The sequence below is a fragment of the Chelonia mydas genome, chromosome 3 (genome assembly GCF_015237465.2).
Source record: "Chelonia mydas isolate rCheMyd1 chromosome 3, rCheMyd1.pri.v2, whole genome shotgun sequence".
NCBI classification, from domain to species: Eukaryota; Metazoa; Chordata; order Testudines; family Cheloniidae; genus Chelonia; species Chelonia mydas.
In genome coordinates this window covers 1,713,778-1,733,573 of record NC_057851.1, presented here as the reverse complement: position 1 = coordinate 1,733,573, position 19,796 = coordinate 1,713,778, and the positions used below count along the sequence as shown (strand labels likewise).

The 19,796-nt window shown below is 54.5% G+C and overlaps 1 protein-coding gene across 3 annotated transcripts in view; it reads left to right on the top strand.

The window, feature by feature from the left end:
- The first annotated feature begins 925 nt into the window (after positions 1-925).
- The window catches only part of DPYSL5 (dihydropyrimidinase like 5), a 101,000-nt gene continuing 82,129 nt past the window's right edge, over positions 926-19,796 (top strand). The window contains exon 1 of one of the 3 annotated variants that reach the window (XM_043541977.1): positions 926-994. The gene's annotated coding sequence lies outside the window, so the exon portion shown is untranslated. Of the gene's footprint in view, positions 1,052-19,796 lie in introns of all 3 variants that reach the window. The other 2 variants (XM_037893674.2, XM_043541976.1) reach the window with 2 other exon arrangements.

Here is a 19,796-nt window from a genome sequence, read left to right as displayed (position 1 = left end):
GAGATGTTTCTGGAGGCACAGGATGGAGTGGGAGATTTGGGACAAAGGGGGAGGTGCCTGAAGGCACTGTGGGGTGAAGGGGGAGGTTTGGGGTGAAGGGGAGGTGCTTTGGGGCACAGTGGGGTGAAGGGGGAGGTTTGGGGTGAAGGGGAGATGCTTTGGGGCACAGTGGGGTGAAGGGGGAGGTTTGGGGTGAAGGGGAGATACTTTGGGGCACAGTGGGGTGAAGGGGGAGGTTGGGGTGAAGGGGAGGTGCTTTGGGGCACAGTGGGGTGAAGGGGGAGGTTTGGGGTGAAGGGGAGATGCTTTGGGGCACAGTGGGGTGAAGGGGGAGGTTGGGGTGAAGGGGAGGTGCTTTGGGGCACAGTGGGGTGAAGGGGGAGGTTTGGGGTGAAGGGGAGATGCTTCGGGGCACAGTGGGGTGAAGGGAGAGGTTTGGGGTGAAGGGGAGGTGCTTTGGGGCACAGTGGGGTGAAGGGAGAGGTTTGGGGTGAAGGGGAGGTGCTTTGGGGCACAGTGGGGTGAAGGGGAGGTTTCTGTAGGGGTGGCAGCACCAGGCCCTTTGGGGCACCCTGCCCTGCATGCTGGCACTAACCCAGGGGGGAGGGGCTCTGGGGGTCCATGAATGGGGTGCAGCTGGCCCCTCCCCCCCCCTTTCTGAGCCTTGGGAGAGGCCTTTGTGAAGGCTCCCTGGTCACCATGGCAACCCCAGAAGGAGCAGGTGGAAGGGGTGGGCGTGTCCAGAGCACTCGGCCCCGCCCCCGTTCGAGCCACGCCCCTTGGTGTCTATGGCACCGGGCCTGTCGGGAGAGGTAGTTCCCGAGCCCGCCAGGAGAGGGGGGAGAGGCCCCGCCCACCCGGGGCAGGGTCGGGCTGGGATTGGCTCGGGGGCGGCGGCTCGGCCCCGCCCCCTCGCCTCGCCCGCAGAGCGGCGCAGGTTGGTGGGAGACGCCAGCGGCGCGAGGCGCGGAGCGGAGCCGCCACGGAGCGCGGGGCGAGGGGCGGCCAGGGCAGGTGCGGGGCCTCCCGACGCGACTGGCCGCTGCTGCAGGTGCGGGCGGGCGGGCGCGTCCCGGGGCGGGGGCCGCTCCCCGCCTTGTCTCGGCGCTCGGAGGGGGCCGGGGGGCGCCGCCCGGGGCCGGGGACGAGCCTTTGTTGTCTTGGGCCGCGCCCCCGGTCCCACGGGCCCCCCCCCGCCGCCGTGGCCCCCGCGGGGCGCCTCTTTGTGCGGGGCTTTGTCCGCGCTGGGCCGGGGCTCCCCCGGGTAGCCGGGCCCCCCCGGAGCTGGGGCTGGCCCCGTCCCGTGCCCGGCCTCGGCGGGGAGCCCGGTCCTGGGGGCCGGCGCGGGACGTGTTCCCCTGGGGGCCGTGGGGCGGCGGGAGGCGGGCGGGAGAACCCCGCGGCGCCCCGCAGCCTCCCCGCCCGGGCGGCGCGGTCGCCTCTCCCCGCTCTCGGAGCCCGGGGCTGGCTCCGTCCGGCTCCCCAGCGGGCCCCGCCGGCTTCCCTTGGGCTTCCCGGCGGGGGCGGCCGGCTGGCCGTGGGGGAGAAGGGTGAGTCCTTCCCGGGCACTTCGAGGGGCTGGGCGGGCCCCAGTCCCGCTGCGGGGCCGGGGCCGTCTCCATGGGGCGGGGGGGGGGTGCAGGGAGTGCGGTGCGGGGGAGGCAGGGGGGGTGCAGGGAGTGCGGTGCGGGGGAGGCAGGGGGGTGCGGCGGGGGGGTGCGGGGGAAGGCCGGGGGGTGCGGGGTTGTGGCTGGCTCCTGTCGCCCAGCAGGGTGTCGGTGGAACCGGCGTTGCGCACCCTGGCAGTTCGTGGTGCTGGTTCCTCTGTTCCTGCCCAGGGCGTTCACGGTGCTGGGTGGTGCTGGGAAGCGTCGCTCTCAGGGGCACCGCCAGGCTGCCTGCGGAAAAGGAGGCGAGGAGAGAGCTGCGTAGTGTGTGTCTCTCCCTTTCTCTTTCCACCTTCTCCTGCTCTACTTCAGCAGTAGCTGTGAGATGGCGGGGTGGTCCCCGGGGGGCGGCGGAACCTCGCAATCCCGGCCGATGTTTGAGATTAGACCGAGACCTTGTAGTTGAGACCCGGGGAGGGACTCTTACAGGTAGATGTAAAGATGCACCTCCCATCCCATGAAGTGAGCTGCCGCTCACGAAAGCTTATGCTCAAATAAATTGGTTAGTCTCTAAGGGGGCACTAGTCCTCCTTTTCTCTGTTCCTGAGGCGCTCACAGTCTCCCATGAATGGGTGGTAAATCTGGGACATCTCCTCTGACTTCAGTGATTTCAGGTGTATACTAAGGGAACTGAGGTGTGAATAGTGCCTCACACCCTGTGATCCTAAACCCTGATTGGAGCCCCAGTCACTAATACAGACCACAAGGAAGAAATACAAGTAAAGGGGGTGGCTAAAGAGTGAGAGAAGCAAAGCAGTTTCAAGACCCTCTCCTCTCCCACACACCAGCACCTTGGAGGAGCTGTGGCTGCTTGTCTGCTTATGCAGGTGAATGCTCAGATGGAAGGTGAGAGGTACACTGCGATGGGCAGCTAGGGACCGCAAACAACCGATAGGAAAGGGGCACGTGTGGAAGAAAGGTTACAGTGGAGAGATCACGAGGGTTCACTGTTTCCTACACACCTAGTTAGCTCCTTTCTGGAGCTAAAAAGTAGACTAGTATTTGGGGATGTTATCCTGGAGGACATGAGGATCAGAATTCAAAATGACCTTGACAAACTGGAGAATTGGTCTGAAATCAGCCAGATGACATTCAGTGAAGACAAGTGCAAAGTACAGTTCACAGGAAAGAAAAATCAAATACACAACTACAAAATGGGGAATGACCGGCTAGGCTGGGAACTGCTGAAAACGATCTGGGGGTCATAGTGAATCACAAAGTGAATATGAGTTGTCCATGTGATGAAGTTGCGAAAAAGGCTAATATTCTGGGGTTTATTAATAGGTGTGTCTCTTGTAAGAAAGACCTGGGAGGTAATTGTTCCACTCTTGTTGGCACTGGTGAGGCCTCAGCTGGAGGACTGTGTCCAGTTGTGGGGGCCACACTTTAAGAAAGATGTGGACAAATTGGAGAGAGTCCAGAGTAGAGCAGCAAAAATTATTAGAAAGTTTAGAAAAATCTGACTGAGGAAAAGTTAAAAGCCTGGGCATGTTTAGCCTTGAGAAAAGAAGAGCGAGGGGGACATGATAAATCTTGAAATATATATACTAAGGGCTGTTATAAGGAGGATGGTAATCAGTTGTTCTGAGTTCACTGAAGTTAGGATAAGAAGTAATGGATTTAACCTGGAGCAAGGGAGATTTAGGTTAAATATTAGGAAAACTTTCTAACTAAAAGGGCCGTTATGCTCTAGAATAGTCTTCCAAGGGAGGTTGTGGGGTTGCATCATGAGAGGTTTTTAAGAGCAGGTTGGACAAACACCTGTCCCGGATGGTCTACCTTTATTTGGTCCTGCCTCAGCCCAAGGGGCTGGACTCGGTGATGAGAGGACTAGCGGTCCCTTAGAGCTCTACATTGCTATACATCTGAGTGATGTCTGGCGTGGGACCTAATACTAGGTCGCCTTCTCTCCAGGGTTGCTGTGTGTAGCTGTGCATGGTATCTAATTATTTCCACTCTTTGAAAGAAGCAAAGGAAATGGCATGGTATTGAGGTGTGAAAATCAGCCATTGTGCTTGCTAATTAAATTCTCCCCGTAAAACTTTCCTGTGGGCTTTTTAGCCGGTCTGATTTAGTGTATCTGGGGTGGAGGCCAGACTGATGCGATGAAATGTGACGGCTCCTCCCTCAGGTCAATAGTCCTGGTGTGCAGTAGTTTATGACTGATCTGTAATGGGTCTGCTGGATCAATAATGGCTCCTCTCTGCTAGGGGCAGGAGTGGGTTTTTGTTACCTGTTGTGTGTAGTGCCTCTGTGTGCATTGCTGTCATGTGGCCTGCGCTGTGTCACGGGTAGCATTGGTGAGAAAGGATATGTACAGTCATGATAAAATTTTTAAAATGTGCTTGGCACCTAGCCCCAAGTCTGGAGAGTCAAAGGAATAAATACCAGACCCAGGGATGACTTCTGGTCTGTTCTCAGGAGAAATGAGAACGCCAAACTCCCATTGTAGTGGCTGTAAACTAGCAGTATTTAACACCTCCCTGGGTAAGGCCCTTGATGGAAGGTTTCAGAGAAGGGCAGTTTTAAACGTTTCCTCTGCAGAAATTAACTTTTTCTAATAAGCAAGGATGGAAAATGAATATGCTCTGTAGGTCTGTTGTGACAAACCTGGAGACTAAAGAGTGTGAAACAGTGGGATTTCAGTCCTGCTTTCAGTGCAGCCTGAACTGCAGTGATATTGTCAATGGCTCCCTAACAAAGGAGGACCTCTGATCCGGCTGAAAACAATGAATGGAGTTCTGTGGCTGTTTGCAGTGGCAGAGTTCTTCCCTCCCAGCCGGGGAGAACTGAAAAGGCTAATCCATAAAGGGTTAGCTCTGAAGAGGATGGAGGGTGTGTGTATGGCTGTGCTTGGATCCCCTGAAGACTAAGTACTCGGGCTGGAGACGTCTGCAGCGGGCAGTCTCCAGGGTGTAACATCCAGTTGCTCAGTCGTCTGTGTGCTGAGCTATTTGTGTGTTGATGGTCTCTTTAGGAAGTCTGCCTGGGAAATGCTAGGTGAGCACAAAGTGCCAACCCATCCCTTCTCCCTGCTGTACACAGCAAATGGCATAAACTTGCTGAAAAAGGAATATAAAATTGAGGGCAGGCTCTCTGGCTGTTGCAGTGGATGAGAGCCGCTGAGATCCCACCCTGTGTGATGGCTGTAGCGTAGCTTGGGATGCTGGGTGTGTACATTGAATTGTCCGGACTTGAGCTGGTACTATCTTATGTGCTCTTGTTCCCTCCCCCTGCTCTCTGTCGGACTGTCCTGTCTCTTTAAGAGTGCCTTGCATAATGACAGGTTTCAGAGTAACAGCCGTGTTAGTCTGTATTTGCAAAAAGAACAGGAGGACTTGTGGCACCTTAGAGACTAACCAATTTATTTGAGCATAAGCTTTCATGAGCTACAGCTCACTTCATCGGATGCTGTAGCTCACGAAAGCTTATGCTCAAATAAATTGGTTAGTCTCTAAGGTGCCACAAGTCCTCCTTTTCTCTTTAAGAGTGTTAGCTCTCTGGGGCACGGGCTCTTCTGCCTTCTGTTTGTATCATGCCAAACACAGTGCAGCTCTTCCCCCCCCTCTCCCTCAGTGAAACAACAGCCCCCAGACTGCTGGAGGCCCAGGATTTCTTAGGGGTGGCATTCACGAAGTGGTTTGTCCTGGTCTGAGGACGTGGGGCCCCTTGCCATTCAGCATGGCTGGTCTGAGGAGAGGCAGCACAGGGCTCTCTGGCCAAATACGTCCGATTGTGTCAGTGTTTTTCGGTGGGTGGTTGAAGCAGAAGAGTGGGTGCTCCACGAGGAGTCTTGGTACTTGGCTCCATCATGCATGAGGGAGAGGACGGTAGCCGCTCATTCGCGTGACAGGGAGCATGTGATGCGAGTGGAGGCCCTCAGGAATGGCAGAAAACGCTGTTGGCCAGCAGAGTGGTCCAGGTGATTTTTCACTTTAATTACAACACAATGCAGCTGTGTCTGAAAGGGACTCTGCAAAACAACCTGTCCCCAAATGCATGGAGAGCTCCAGAATACAATGATGAAGCCAGGCAGCAACACGTGGGTGGACAGGGGAGGGGAGAGAGGCACCAGGAGGGACAGGCAGGAAAAGATACACGTTCTTAGCCGAGACCTGGAGTGAGATGGAGGGTCAGGAGCTGCAGAGGAGACTCTAGCACAGCCATGCGGAGAGAACAGAGGAGGCCAGTGCTACAGTAGATGAGCAGAGGGAGGGGAAAGGAGAGAGAGGAGGTCTGTGATAGGTTAGAGAGTTTTACAAATGACTGTACCTGACCCGTCCTTTACCTTCCCCTCACACTGTGTGTGATGTTGTGGTCCTCTCCTGCAGGGCCCTCTGCAGGTGTGCCTTGCTGACTCCTCCATGCACAGACCTTCCTGGGCTGCTTTCTCCCATGGCTGTTTCCATGCCTTTAGTCATGCCACCCCTTACATCTGGAACAGTCTCTGATCTCGATCACCCCATCTTTGTACAAATCTGACTCACTCACTGCTTTCACAAGGCCTGTCGAGTCTAACCCTCTGCTGAAACACACCCCTCCCATAACAAACACACAGACTGACAAAATACGTCCTAAAGCATCCAGCTTAGATCCCTCCTCCCTTCATCCCATTGGGGAATTGTCCTCCCAAGGACCTGTACCCTTCCCTCCCCAGTTCACCTTGGTCCTGCACACCATCCATATCCGTGTTACATCTCTGATGTTGCTTTAGGCTACACCCAGACACTGAAGAATGATGGGCATATTAGCAATACCTGAAAGGGACAAGCTCTGTCACCAGTGGGCAAGGAGCTTGGGAGCGTATTTGCCTGGAAAGTGCCCATACCTACTGGGCTATGGAAACGGTAACTTGGAGCTGGATTGTGAAATGAGCAGGGAGCTCATGGAGTCATTGAGGGTGTGAGACACAGCTGCGCTGTTTTGTATGCATAACAAGATGGCCAGAGGATTCTGCTCATGTTGGAGCTGGAGAGCTGGGATTTGGGGAGCCTGAGAGTTACCTGGCTCATTGTTACTACCAGGAGTGGAGCTTGGCCCTTGCTTAGACTGACACCAGGGTCTGGTTTACAAAATGGGTCCAGAGTAGGACGTTGTCCCCTCCAATGGTGGACTCTCTGAGCGAAGACATGGTAGCTCTCTGCCTAGCTAGCATAAGCCAGTAACTCTTCTAGCCGGTTTCTTAAGAGAAGAGAAGTCCTCTCCAGACCAGTGTGCTTGCTGGGCTGGGAAATCTTCCTGCAAGGCCCCTGGCTGCCACTCCCAGTGCTTGGCCAGCCCACACACTGCCTAGCTGCGCCCAGGGTGGCGATTCTGGCTCTAGTTGTCTCTGGCATCTAGGCAAGAAGCTGCAATGCCAGTATCCCTGTCTACTAATGGGGCTTTTGTTGCTGCTCATCCTCTGATGAGGAAGGTCCATCAGTGCTAACCACTGCTGACACACTGACTGGGATTGGCTCTGTGTGGGTTAGTTTGTTCCCTAGTCGAACCTGGTATTTCCCAGTAATTTTCTTTCCAAACCAGTGAACAGTGGCTTGAGCCATTTGACGTCTGCTGGATGTACCTGAGGTCTCTCATGGGTCCATTGACTTCAGCTGAGTAGTAACCGCTGAGGGCAGCACAGCAGGTACGGTGGGAGAACCAGCAGGGAAAGCGTTAAAGCAGTGCTGGCAAGTCTTGCTTTTTAGGGGTGGATTCACTAAAATTGTGGCTTCCAGGCAGTGGCCGAGTTATCTCCTAATTCTCCATCACCACCTGGTGAAGCATCTGGTTTTGGCGGCTGTTGGAGATGGGAGGCTGGAGTTGATGAGCCATGGCTCGGAGCTGGGACCCGGTTCCCAGGCTGCTGCATGAGTCTCAGAATGTGGGTCCTGTGGGGGTTGAGACAAGCCCATGCACTGGAGAGATCAGACAGCTGGTGACTCCCCTGAGCATCTGCTCTCCCATGGTGTGGCTGGGTGCTGGATTCTGCTGGGTTAGCCCCCAGAATAGCACTCGGAGCCTGCTTGTCCAGTGGGGCTTCCCAGTGCTGAGACCAGATGCCAGGTGATGCAGTGGGTGAATAACTCACCACTGCTCCGTCCCTCCCAGGGGAGCAGAGGGTCAGAAGGGAATGTAGCAGCAATGCTGATCAGTGCAAAGTCCCCTGCATTGGATTGCAGTGCCTTTAAAAGGGTTTTCATCTGTAAATCTGCGGGTCCATCTGGTTTGCTAGTCCAGGACCCAGACTTCTGCTAGGGCAGGAGAGACCCCTGACCTGCAGAGGTGGAAGTGACAAAGTGCCCCATTGTTTACATGACCTTGCCCAGAGCTGCCTCACGCCTACAACTGCCCCAGCATGTCTTGGCACAGCTCTGATCTAACTGCACCTGCAGTGCTGTGGCCCTGTCGTTACCAACGGGATCCTGACAAACTGAAGGGAGTTCCAAGAGGAGCAGGATAAATGCGCGGGGGGCAGGAGGGTGAAGGCAGACAGAGAAGATCTAGAGAGTGTGAGAAGTGGAGGTGGGGGCTAAGCCTGCTGTGTGTGTTGAAGGGGTACTGTTGACCTGGGAGTAACGGGTGAAAATAAGGAAAGGTCAGGTGGGCAAAGAGCCTGAGCTGTCCATGCTGCTATTGTTAGGGTGCCAGCTTGAGCCCTGCTAGGGGTCTGTCTGCTCAGACCCCGCTGCAGTGCTGATCTAGGCGGCCCTGTCTCTCAGGAAAGGCTGGACAGAGTGCGAGAAACTGTCCCTCCCGAGGCAACCCTGCATTGGCTGTGAGCAAAGGGTCAGGAGCTAACAGAGCAGGACCCAATTCCACTTGCCGGTGATGAGCAGAATAATATTTTGGACGGGTGACGGAAGGAGCTGTAATGTTCTTATCGTCATGGTGATTTGGGGGTGGGCAGGCAGGCTTTGTGCCTGGGCTGGCAGCTCCCACCAGATTGGCCTGGCTGATTTGAAAAAAACCTGATACAATCTCTAATTTTTGGCTCTTTGAAGCTGTCTGAGGAAAGGAGAATATCTGCTGATTTCTTTGAGGAGGAAACCCAGGGACCAAGGACGAGCTCAGGGTCCAACTCTGGGCAGCCAAAATGGGTCAGACCACCCTTAAAAATCACTCAAGCTTCAGTCACGACATCCCTCACATCTTCTCACTGGTTTCATTGCGGCTGGATCTGCTGGTGGGGCGTGTGGGGACCAAGGGGACAATAGCCTGGTGCAGAAATTGTCTGGATTCTCTCATTTCCCTTCATGTCTTTGCTGTTCTGTCTGGATGGTTTTCTTAAGGTGAGAGCAGGACCCTGTGCACAGGAAGTGCAGTCATTCAGCTAGCTATGGGAGAAGCAGCTCGGTGGGGTGGAAGCATGCCACTGGGATGGGAGGCGTGCCCAGCTGCCATTGCATTAGGAGGAGAAATCCCTTGTATTTCAGAAACTGCCCATCACCTGCTTGCACATACTGCAAAGAGAATTATTGCAGGGGCAGTCTTGGGAAGGGGTTGGCAGGCCACCCTCCTGCTGTAAATTGTCCTGGACTTCCTGTTAATAAGCCAGGCTGCATAACCCGGGGTTTTCTTATTGTCCTTCTGTGATATCACGGCTCCCAGAGAGACAGAGCTCATCAGCTCCCTTTGGTGACAAAGATGCATCTAATTTAGATTATCCCTTCCTCCCACTCCCGTTTAATCTTTGGAGTGATGGTTCCTGAGCTTGCTCTGTGCCTGCATGGAACTGCAGTGGTTCTGGGCTGAAGCGCTCCTGAATGAACATCTCTGGGGATGGGACCGATGGGGCATGACTTAGAATGACGGGTGGTGATGTCACAGGAGCTAAGGTGGGACCACTAGGCTCACGGATACCTGAAGTCCCCCTCCTGTCCCACCCAGGAAAGTCTGGGCTACACAGGGGTGTGCAGACAAGGGGGGCTAGCGGGGCATGGCCCCCCAATCAGCGGAGGCACAGAACTCCTCTGGGCCTGGGGCGGGGAAAGCGAGCTCCTCCAGCCCCAGGGCTGCGGAGGGAGAACGAGTGCACCTCTAAAAGCGGCCAAATATTTATTCCTATGCATGCCCCTGGGGCTATGGGAGCTGTGGAGGAGCCATGCCCGGATGATTTTGCCACACTCATTGGAACAGCCCATGAGCAACATTCCCTAGCTAGGAAGGAAAAGCATCCCAGTCTTCTCCACTGAAATCTGTGAATGAATTTGCGTTGCTGGTCACATGGGAGGAAGGCATGGAGGTGGGGAAAGGAGCATGAGCATCCTTGGGGCACTGTCTGGAGAGCTGAGGATAATCCGCAGAAGAGAGACTGTGAAGGCCTTGCCAGTCCAGGCTGATATCCTGTGTTGTGTACATTGAGGTGGCACCTAGAGACTAACCCGCTCCAGCCCCCTTGTATTAGGCACTGGGTGTGTATAGCAAGAGACAGCCCCTGCTGCAAAGGGCACTATTATTTGTGTGCGGTAGCCCTTAGGATCCTTAGTCGCAGATCGGGACCCCATTGTGCCAGGTGCTGTACAAACAGAGGGAAAAGACAGACCCTGCACCAATTTGCTGACAGTCGAAGTTTGAGGCACGATACTGGTCAGCAGGATGGGCAGTGGGCTCTGCGCACTGCCAGCCTAACTTGTCAGACGCTGCCTTCCCTTGGGGCACCAATCTGTGGGCTAACAGATCCATTAGGAAACTTTGCGGCTATGTAGCCAAAATTAGACCTTCATGAACCACTCCTAACAGTCCCTTTGCTGCAAGAAGAGCCAGGGGCTACAGGAGAAGAGGTTGGATTTGAATAGAGAGGAAACCAAAAGAAGGATTGGAGTCTGATGTTGTGACTAAGAGGATGTGGTGGAGGTTGCCTTCAGCGTTCAGTAAGCGTGTCACACTCTGAGACTGGGACAAAGGCTACCAAACCAGCAAAGTAGCTTGAATTGATTTGCAAAAGCATGGCAGGTTGCTTGTGTTAGAAACAAGGGAGCTGTATTGTACCTAGTTCCTCGAGAGTCTCGGGGCTGGGATAAAAAGACTCAGTGATGTGTGCTAATAGATCAGAGAAAGGCAGGGGATGCGCCAGCTGGTGGGTGGGGGATTCAGAGCAGCACTTGCCAAGGGGCTTTTAGATGTCGCTCTGAGTGTCCCAAACCCAGTCCCATTTCCTGAAAAACCACATGCCGGGTTTTGAGCCTGTAAAAAGGAGGGTTTGGGGGAGTTAACCCAAACTAGAACAGACACATGCCAAATGTGGCATGAGTGCAGTGTGAAGACAACCCTTTCTGGGAATGCTGTGCACACGCATGCTCTGAGCCGAGAGGTGTCCTGAGCAGAGTGGGAGGCCTGGACCGTGAGGCTCCTGTCTGGATCGTGTGGAGAATCTGTTCCTGAAATGCTCATTCTGTGAGATGTTTTGCATGCGGGATCCTAGAGTCTCTGTCCCTGATCTCTCTCTGCCGGCCACATGTTTAACTGCACAATGAAACCTCTGAAAAGTCTGAGCTATGCATTACCTTCTGCCTGCCTGCCTGCCATCTTGGGTCACATCTGTCTGCCATTTTGGACCAAGTCCCCCATTTTGTTCTCTGGCCTCTCAGAGCAAAACTGATCTTTCTCTTCTGATTGCAGCCACTAATCTCTACCTTTTCCTAATTCATGGAATTCAGTGTTGACTAGGTGGAGGAGGTATCTTAGTGGCCTAGGATTTACGTTTCAAATAGCCAGATTCCTAGGACAAGTTCAAATGCCACAGGGTCCAATCTTCTGCCATGACAGACTAAGGTCCAAGCACTTTACTCTGGAGGGGTCTCTACATCTGAACTGCATAGGCATAGAGATTCACAATCCTCACCTAGTGCTGTGTAATGTGCTGTGCACACGTCCAGCTGGGTACCATCTCCCACTCCACACATGGCTGCGTTTCACACACTGTGGCAGGAAGGGGCCATCATGATCCGCTAGTCTGGCCTCCTACACATCACAAGCCATAGGATGATAACCCAGTCAGTCCTTCATCAGGCTCATGACTCCTGAGAGAGCTAGAGCAAAGCTTTTAGAGAGAGAGTCATCTTGATTTAAAGGCTTCAAGTGAGGGAGAATCGGCTGCATCCCTTGTTGAGGTGGTCCAATGGTTAATTACCCTCTGTTAAAAATTTGCATCTTTTTTCTAGTCTGCAGTTGTCTAGCTTCAGCTTCCGGACATTGGATCTTGTTCTACCTTTCACTGGTAAATTAAAGGCTACTGTCAGAAATCTTCTTCCATTGTAGGTACTTATGGACTGTGATCAAGTCACCTCTTAACCTTCTCTTAGGTAAACCTAAATAGCTTCTTTTGTCTCTCACTGGAAAGAATCTCTTCCAGGTCTCAAAAATATCCTTGTAGCTATTTTTTAATCTCTTTACATTTAGTCCACGTCCATTGTGAAGTGTGGAGACCAGAACTGGAAACATTATTCCAGTACTGGTTTCCCTAATACTATACAAAGATGTCCTACTTGATATTCCCCTGTTCGTATATCCTGGGATCCACACTAGTTCTTAGCCATGTCATCGCACGGAGAGCTTATGTTCACTTGCCTGCCCACCATGACCCCAAGTCCCTTTCAGGGGCACTGCTTTGCAAAGCAGTGTCCCATCCTCACTCTTGGTTTCTAGGTGTGTGATCTTGCATTTGGCATGTGGTGTAATGCATGTCCAGATTTCAGTGGTGGGGAAAGGTAATGCCTGTATATGTAAAGTTCTCTGAGATTCTTCTGGTTGAAAGGTACTGTAGTCTTATTTATCTATAAACCTAGCCATGGCACTTAAAATCTGGCCCTGTCTTTGGGAAGCTCATGACATGCCTGGAAGTACCTTTTGCTCTTATTAGTTCATTCTGCAGATGCCTGTAATCTCTGCAATGACTCCCATATCCAGCAGATTGTCAGCACTTGATACAAAACACAGCGCTTGATAATAGAGTTTTTCTCCACTGATGTGTCATCTCTTGGAATCTGTACAGGATCCTTCACTTGTTTCAGAATCCAGTGCCATCATTAAAAATAACCCTCTTTCATCTCTGTGCTGCAATGCACCAATTTTTATCAAAAATAATAAATGTTTTCTAGGGAGGTGCAGCCCTTCCCCAATTTCAGTCTTTGTTCGACAGCAAGGGGGACAAACAAATCTAGCATGTTTTTTTAAACCAAAAAATTACAAATTACCTTCCCTCCCCTGCTTGACCAATGTTGGACTGCAAAGCCACACTCGATTTCAGTTCATTATCAGCCCATTTTAGAGCTATAATTTCACGTGTGTGAATGGTCTGACTGGGACTGCCAGGCGTGTTGCTGGAGAGGACTTCTGTAGATTCAGCCTTTGCAGCAGACTCCTCAAGATCAAGCAAGTCTGCTAGGAGTCTCCCGTCGCACTCTGCCTCACTGGGAGGGTAACTTCACCTGGATTTTCAGGAGGACTCGGGTTTAGGCCTGACTTCCATGGCTCTGTAGGGTGGATATTTGACTAGGTTTGGACTCATCCCAGGAGATGACCTGCTATCACCCCCTCTCCTGCCCCATTGTCTGTCTTGAAACAGTGTGGAAAATCCATAACTATATAAACAAATAAACTTCAGCTGACCGGGATCACTGATGGGGCAGGTCCTTAGCACCCCCCTAGTGAGCCCAATGGCTGCTCGTGTCTGTGCAGAGAGCTGGAGAGATCTGCTAGTGCCAGCTGGAACAGGATTGGTGAAGCAGTTTGGGAAGGATGGAGCAGAGCTGAGCGGGAAGGCAGCATCCATGGAGTAGCGTGTCCTGTGAGTGCAGTACGTGACTGCATAAAGATGTTCGCAAACCCCACCCCTCCTACTGGCTGCTCTTTCTGCCTGAAGGAAACCGTAGGCCACTCCAGCCATTTCAGCTGCCTTGGGCTAATGTGCCAGGTCACGGGGAAGAACCCCTTGGCAGGGTTTATTCATGTCAGGTGATGGCTGGAATGTAGCTGCATGATGATTTTCTGCTCTTCGAGAATAACGCTCTCTGGCTTTGAACCCCCGTTCTGTCCTGTGGCTTGCGGGTCCCAGGGTGGTGGCTGTGCTCAGCATATCTCCAGCTGGTCTGCTTGTACTGTGCTACTGGGAGCAGGAGCTGTTGGAATCCTGCTGCCCTCAGGCATCACCCCTGTGCCAGTCTGGGGGTGCGGCAGGGGAGCCCCCGCTCCTGAAGAAGGCTTGGACATGGCTTTATAACCCAGGACTGCATTGGACTATGGCCTAGTGCTCCCCTCGGTCCTGTCTGCTGCTCTGCGCCACCTTTTCCCTGGCCCCTACGCCTGGAACAGCCGCCTCCTTAATCCCCCCTTGAAACGCTGTGTTTTGGGCCGGTGCTCTGCACTGCCTCTTCCCCACCGACCGGGCTAGGCTTGTCAATCAAACAGCCCCTCCCACTGCCCTCATCCTGGTGAGCGCCACCGCTCTAGTCATTGGTTGTAACCCACGTGCACAAATACCCTCCTGTTCACCTAAGAGCCCCCCACTTACCTTGTCTGGCAGCCCCCCCCCCCTTCATGTTACCTTCAAAGGTTGGATTGGAAGCTCCTTGGAATGGAGACCTTGTCTGATCTGTGTGTACAGCACCGTGCACGCTGAAGGACTTGCTAGCCCCAATCCTGGTCCAGCAGATGGAAAAGGCAGTGGACTCATGTCAGTCTGGATGACGCAGGTCTCTGCGATGTGACGTATCGGCATGAAGCTGGAATAGTCACGAGGGTCCCGTTCTGTGACCTGAACGGGGCAAAGCCCCGTAGAACTTACTCTAGGGACCAGTCCTGCCTGGGGGGGTGGACGGGCTGCAACTTAATAGCTCTCATCTAACTGTCCTCTTCCTAGGATGTGTCCTGCACAAACAGGTGCTCACTGAACTGGGAGAACCACGTGCTCCATGTGTTATCAGATGTCGTGCTCCCCTCACGCTGTCTTTGCACGGCCATTCATGCAGAGTTGCCTATGGCAGGGAGATTCCCCTCTGTACCCCTTGTGACACAGCGGGCATTTTCTGTAGTATGTTTTGAGTCCTGTGTGCATCAGTTTCCCCTATACTTTGCATGGCTGCCCAGTTGGGGGGCGGGCGGGGAAGGACGGAGTTGGCTCTCAGGGAAGACTAAGCGCATTTCAAGTGTAGAAAAGCCACAGGGGCACCACTGCAGCCCTTCAGCACAGACACTTCCGATGGGGTCCATCCGTGTAGGTAACCCATCTCCCCCAGAGGCAGTAGCTAAGTCAATGGAAGAATTCTTCTGTTGACCAAGTGCCATCCATGCCTGGCCGTGGATTCTTCCCGCCCCTCAGAGGGATTGCTGGGTCAACCTCAGTGTAGACCAAGCCGAAGAGACCTAGGTGCGCGTGTGCCACCTAGTGGTCTGGGCACAGTGAATGGGTTTTGAAAAAGAACTGGCCGAGGCTGACCCATGCCAATGGAAGATCTGAGAAAGCGGTGGAAAGCACACACAGGATGCTGACCAGTGACCCTGAGGGAGGAGGGTTCCCCACCTCTCAGCAGGGGGGTGGAGCAGAGGCCCCAGCTCGGAACAAAGGACTGGAAGGTGTGAGGGTGGGGAATAAAGGGGGACTTCTGGAAGAAACTTGGAGCTCTCCCACCTGGGAACTGATGGAGGAGGGAAGTCAGAGCCAGAAAATAGCGTTCACTACGGCTTGGTTGGGCTCTGGGCTGACCAGAATGGTTGATGGCTTAACCTTCCTCTGTGCGCTAACCTGAGGACTTGCTGAGCCGTGTTCCAGTTGATTGATGAAACCTGGCTGTTTTGAAAACTCGGCCTAAGCGTCCCTGTAAATACTGGCTGGGGTGCGCTGGTCCCTGTGGAGTGGACAAGTCTCTCTCCCAGGTGTTGGGCTCAGTTGCTCTCGCTGGGCAGAGCTCATGCTGAGAAGCAGGAGGGCTGAAGCCCCAGAGAGGTGGTGAGGCCGCGTGGCTGACCCTGAAGGACGAACGAGACCCTTGGAGCTCTGGCACATCAAAGGGGTTTCTCCAGGGGACTGTTTCAAAGTGGGGGCCTAGCACCAGTCCTGTGGAGCTGTGACACTCCTATTACGGGACAAGTCAGGGGACTCTCTGCCTTTTCTACTCATCTGTCCAAGTCTTCCCCAGAGTCACCTTTGACAGATCAGGAAATGCCGTGAGTTCTGAGTGCAAACGGGGCTTGGGTAGAGCTCTCTGTCTCCTCCATGGCAGTCCGTTTTGTTCCTTTCTCGGCCCAGTGGGCATTGGAAATGCGTACTGCTGTCAGTCAGCCAGCCAGCCAGCCGGTCTGCTGCCCATGCTGTCAGGCACGTAGAGTAGGGAGCGCATGGAGCAAGTCCACAGAGCTGAACTTGCTGCTCCGGCTCTCCTGGGTGTTGGGGTGGTGAAATGAGCGGCTGCGGAAAGCAAAGAGAATAATGTGCTGATAGACAATAGCTACGGCCTAGCAGTCTCTCTGCTCCCCCAGATGGGCCTTGGAAAGGTGTTCTCCCCTATAAAACCATCCTTGGGGTGGCCTGGGAGAGCTCCGGGAAAGCAGACCCATTTCCCTCCTCTCTCCCCCATGCTTTGAGCACGTGCAGCCATTTGCTGCAGCAGTGGCAGCCCTGGTGGGCCTGAGGAATGCAATACGCCAGCCACGCGCTGCCTTGCTCGCCCCTCTCCCAGGGGAGACTCTTCTGGAGAGGGCCAGGAGAGTTGACTTTGATCCTTGCTGGGACTGGCGAATGCCCCTGTTTTGCCAGGCTCAGTGGGGACATCCCTGTTGTCGCACACTTCTGTATGGAGGAGAGCGGAAGTGCTGACAGCACGTTTCCTTGCCCGGTGTTGGTGCGGGGTTTGGCTCTACAAGCCAAGACAGTGCGGGGGCAGCGTACAGGGTCCCTTCATGCTCGTAAGTCATACGCACGAGGATTAGTTCTGTCTTGCCTCGGTAGCTCCGCTGCTAACCTAATACAGCCCGAAAGACATTGCCTTTTTCTTCTGTCAGCCATGTTTTTTGCAATGCCTAGGAGTAGTGACTCAGTAACCAGGGTTGTAAGCAGGCGTCTACCCATGTCTGTAACTCCAGTATATCGGGACGCTTTCCTAACCCTGTCCTCTGGGGGTATGTCTCCAAAAGAGCTAGTGGTGGACTTGGCAAAGCATAGGGCATTATCCGATTCCTTTGTGAGATCATCCTTGAAGTGGGATCCCTAGACCTGGCCAGGAGCAGCACGGTATGTATGCAGAGCACATGGGCTCGCAAAGCTGCAGCGAAGAATGGAGAAGAACAATAGCTCATCAAGTGGGGAGGAGGGGCTAGCACGGACTAGAATTGTTCAGTCTCACAAATCCCCTGGACGGTGAGGCAAGCAGCCTGCTGATCCAGTTGGCAGCTGGTGTCCAGCTCCTGATATACTGCAGGCACAGGCTGTGACATCTGCACTAGCGAGTCAAGGGGTTTCCCTCGTGGCTAGTGGAGGTGGGAGCGCTGCGGGAGGCTGGCTGCAAGCATTTTACCACCTTGTTGGCTAGACCTGTCCTGAGGAGGGTTAGACGGCATGGTGGTTAGACCCGCCTGTGGCCAGTATAAGCTAGTGCTAGCCCTAGTGAACTGCCCCAGTGCCAGACCAACGGGGAGAGAATTCCCTGGAGGTCTCTGTACGTACAGCCCGAGAGGGCAACTGAACAATAGACATGGTTACAAATAAGCAGCTGCCTGGTACTTGTCTTCGGGCTCTCCAGAGAGCGCTGTGCGCACAAAGGTCTGTCTATGCTGCTGCTCTGGAAGGAAGATCACTGCTTCCACTGTGCTGGTCACATGATGTGAACACCCATCATCCCTCTCTCTCCAGAGAGGACCATGACACCAGCTGGGAACTGTCCCAGATGAAACAGTCGAACCCCAGCTCTGCGCAGGCCTGAGATATGCTGGAAAGCAACCTGGCGTCCGAATGTGCATTAACCATGACTTAGCACTGGGATGTGCTGGTCCATGGCTCCATGGACTTCATGCCAGCGAGGGTCCATTGTAGGGTTAACCCCGGCCAGCTGGGCTGATCCACTGTCCAGCGTGACTGCGCTCCTCTCTAGGAGTGTAGCACCGTGCAGGTTGACATGCGCTCTAACCCTGAGCGTTCCCAGCGTCGCCAAGCCCTGAGCGGGGACCGAAGCACATCCTGGCCTCTGCAGCCTGTCAGAGCTGTCATGGTGTGCTAGCCATGACATGGAATGAACCAGGGAGGTGGCTAGCATGGAGGGAGGATGGCTCCCGAAGGCCCGCGCAGGCATCCTGGGGCTTGACAATGGGAGGTGAACCCCTCTTCTTGGTGGATCTCGTGGGAGGGTGCTGCTGAGCCCCAGCTCCACCTCCCGAGAGGGAACAGTTGCTCAGCAACTTCTTCTCAACCAGCTGTCACATGCTCCCCTTTGTCACATCCTGACACATGCTCAGCTGCTCAGAGCGGGGCAGGGCTCAACAGCCAGGCAAGCTGCTTGCACCAGGCAGCTGTACTTGGGGCTGGGGTTACAGCTCCCAGCCCTGCCAGCTGGGGTGGGTTTAACTGTCCCAGTCCAGGGCTGTGGGGCCTGGATGGCTATGCAGCGAGTGCCTGCAGACCCGCATGCTGGCTGGCTGCCGGACGTGGCATGAGTAGTACATTCACATGACCCCTGCTTTCGGCTTAGCTGCTGCCCTGGCAGAGTTTGCAGCTCCCTCCCAGCAGGGCTTGGTGGGCAAAACGTTGGGAAGCCCTCTGCTGTTGCTGCTGACCCAGGCTGAGCCCTCTGGGGCTGGGGGCTTGTTCTGGCCTGTGGCTGCGAATAGTTGGCATGACCTTGACTCCTCCCCTATTCAGAATGAGCAATGGGCTTGCTGAGCTGAAATAATGGGGGTCGTGCTGCAATTCTCAGTCACCCGTGGAAAGAATTTGCCCGAGTCAGCACCAGCCCATGCTCACTTGGTATTAGGAGGCCATGTGGCCCAGTGCCTAGAGCAACAGATTTGTGCAGCCTTCAATGGCAGCCTAACCCCCTGTGCGGCCCTGGACCTGCCACTCAACCTCTTTGTCGATCAGCTAACTCTGCTGTAAAACCACAGAAAGCAGCGAGACCGCGGCGGGCAGCGTGAGCTTCCCCAGCGAGTGTCGTTACATCGCCTGGAAAACAACTGCTGCACAGGTCCTGGCGTGGGGGTAGATCAGAGAACTTGTACAGGCGAAATACATCAGCCATCAGAGTATCAATAATTCATTGCACTTAAAATCACGCTCGCTGCCTGCAGCAGGCGTAGTCCCGCTCCCAGACGGCACAGTGTGGCTGCCTTTAATTCCTGACTTACCTGCATGTCCAACTTCACCGGGCAGGGCCGGGAGGATGGGGCCACTCCCTGGGACCCTCAGCGTGGGCCCTTCAGCCCTCCTTTCAAGATGGGCTCTGCTATGGAAGCTGCTGCCCAAGCATAAGTGTGTTTGGGGTCTTGAAGGGGTTAACTCCCGGTCTGGACTCCCTCTTCCCTCGAGCGTGTGGGGTGGCTGGTTCTTGGGCTCGTGTGTTGGAGCCCTTTGAAGGCAGGTGCAGAGTGGGGTTCCCCAGGGGACCATGCTCCCTGAAGAGACGTTATCCATTCTTCTCCCCTGCTCAGGCCCCTTCCGGGCAGATGCTGCTTGCTGCTCTAGAGCTGTGCTTTGGGGGGAGGTTTCCATCACCCAAACCTCAGCTGAGCCCATTGCGCTTCCTGGCCTGAAGCAGTGCAGCTCTTGCGCCCCGGAGACATGGTACTAAATTCCCTCTGGGCTTGTTGCCTGTAAGCAGCAGCTCCCTTGCGTTGGAGGAGCCTTTGCAGCGAGGCTGGATCGGAGAGCTCCCATCTGTAGGCAGGCACGTCCCAGCCTTTGGGTGTGTACGGGAGGCAGACAGGCTGGGAGGCCAGCACGGGGCTGCTCAAATGGCAGCTCCTGCATGAAAGCAAAGCACCCTGCAGTAGAACTTTTGCAGCTGGAAGCAGCCAGGACTCCGCTGCTTGGACTGCTTAGAAGTGGGCTGGCTAAAGCGCGAGCGAATAATGGTGTGGGGCAATGCTGTGCTGGCCCCAGGAGACGGACTGGGCTTCTCCAGCTCTGGTTCTGCACTTCTGAACATCCAGCTTTGGAATCAGCTTCTG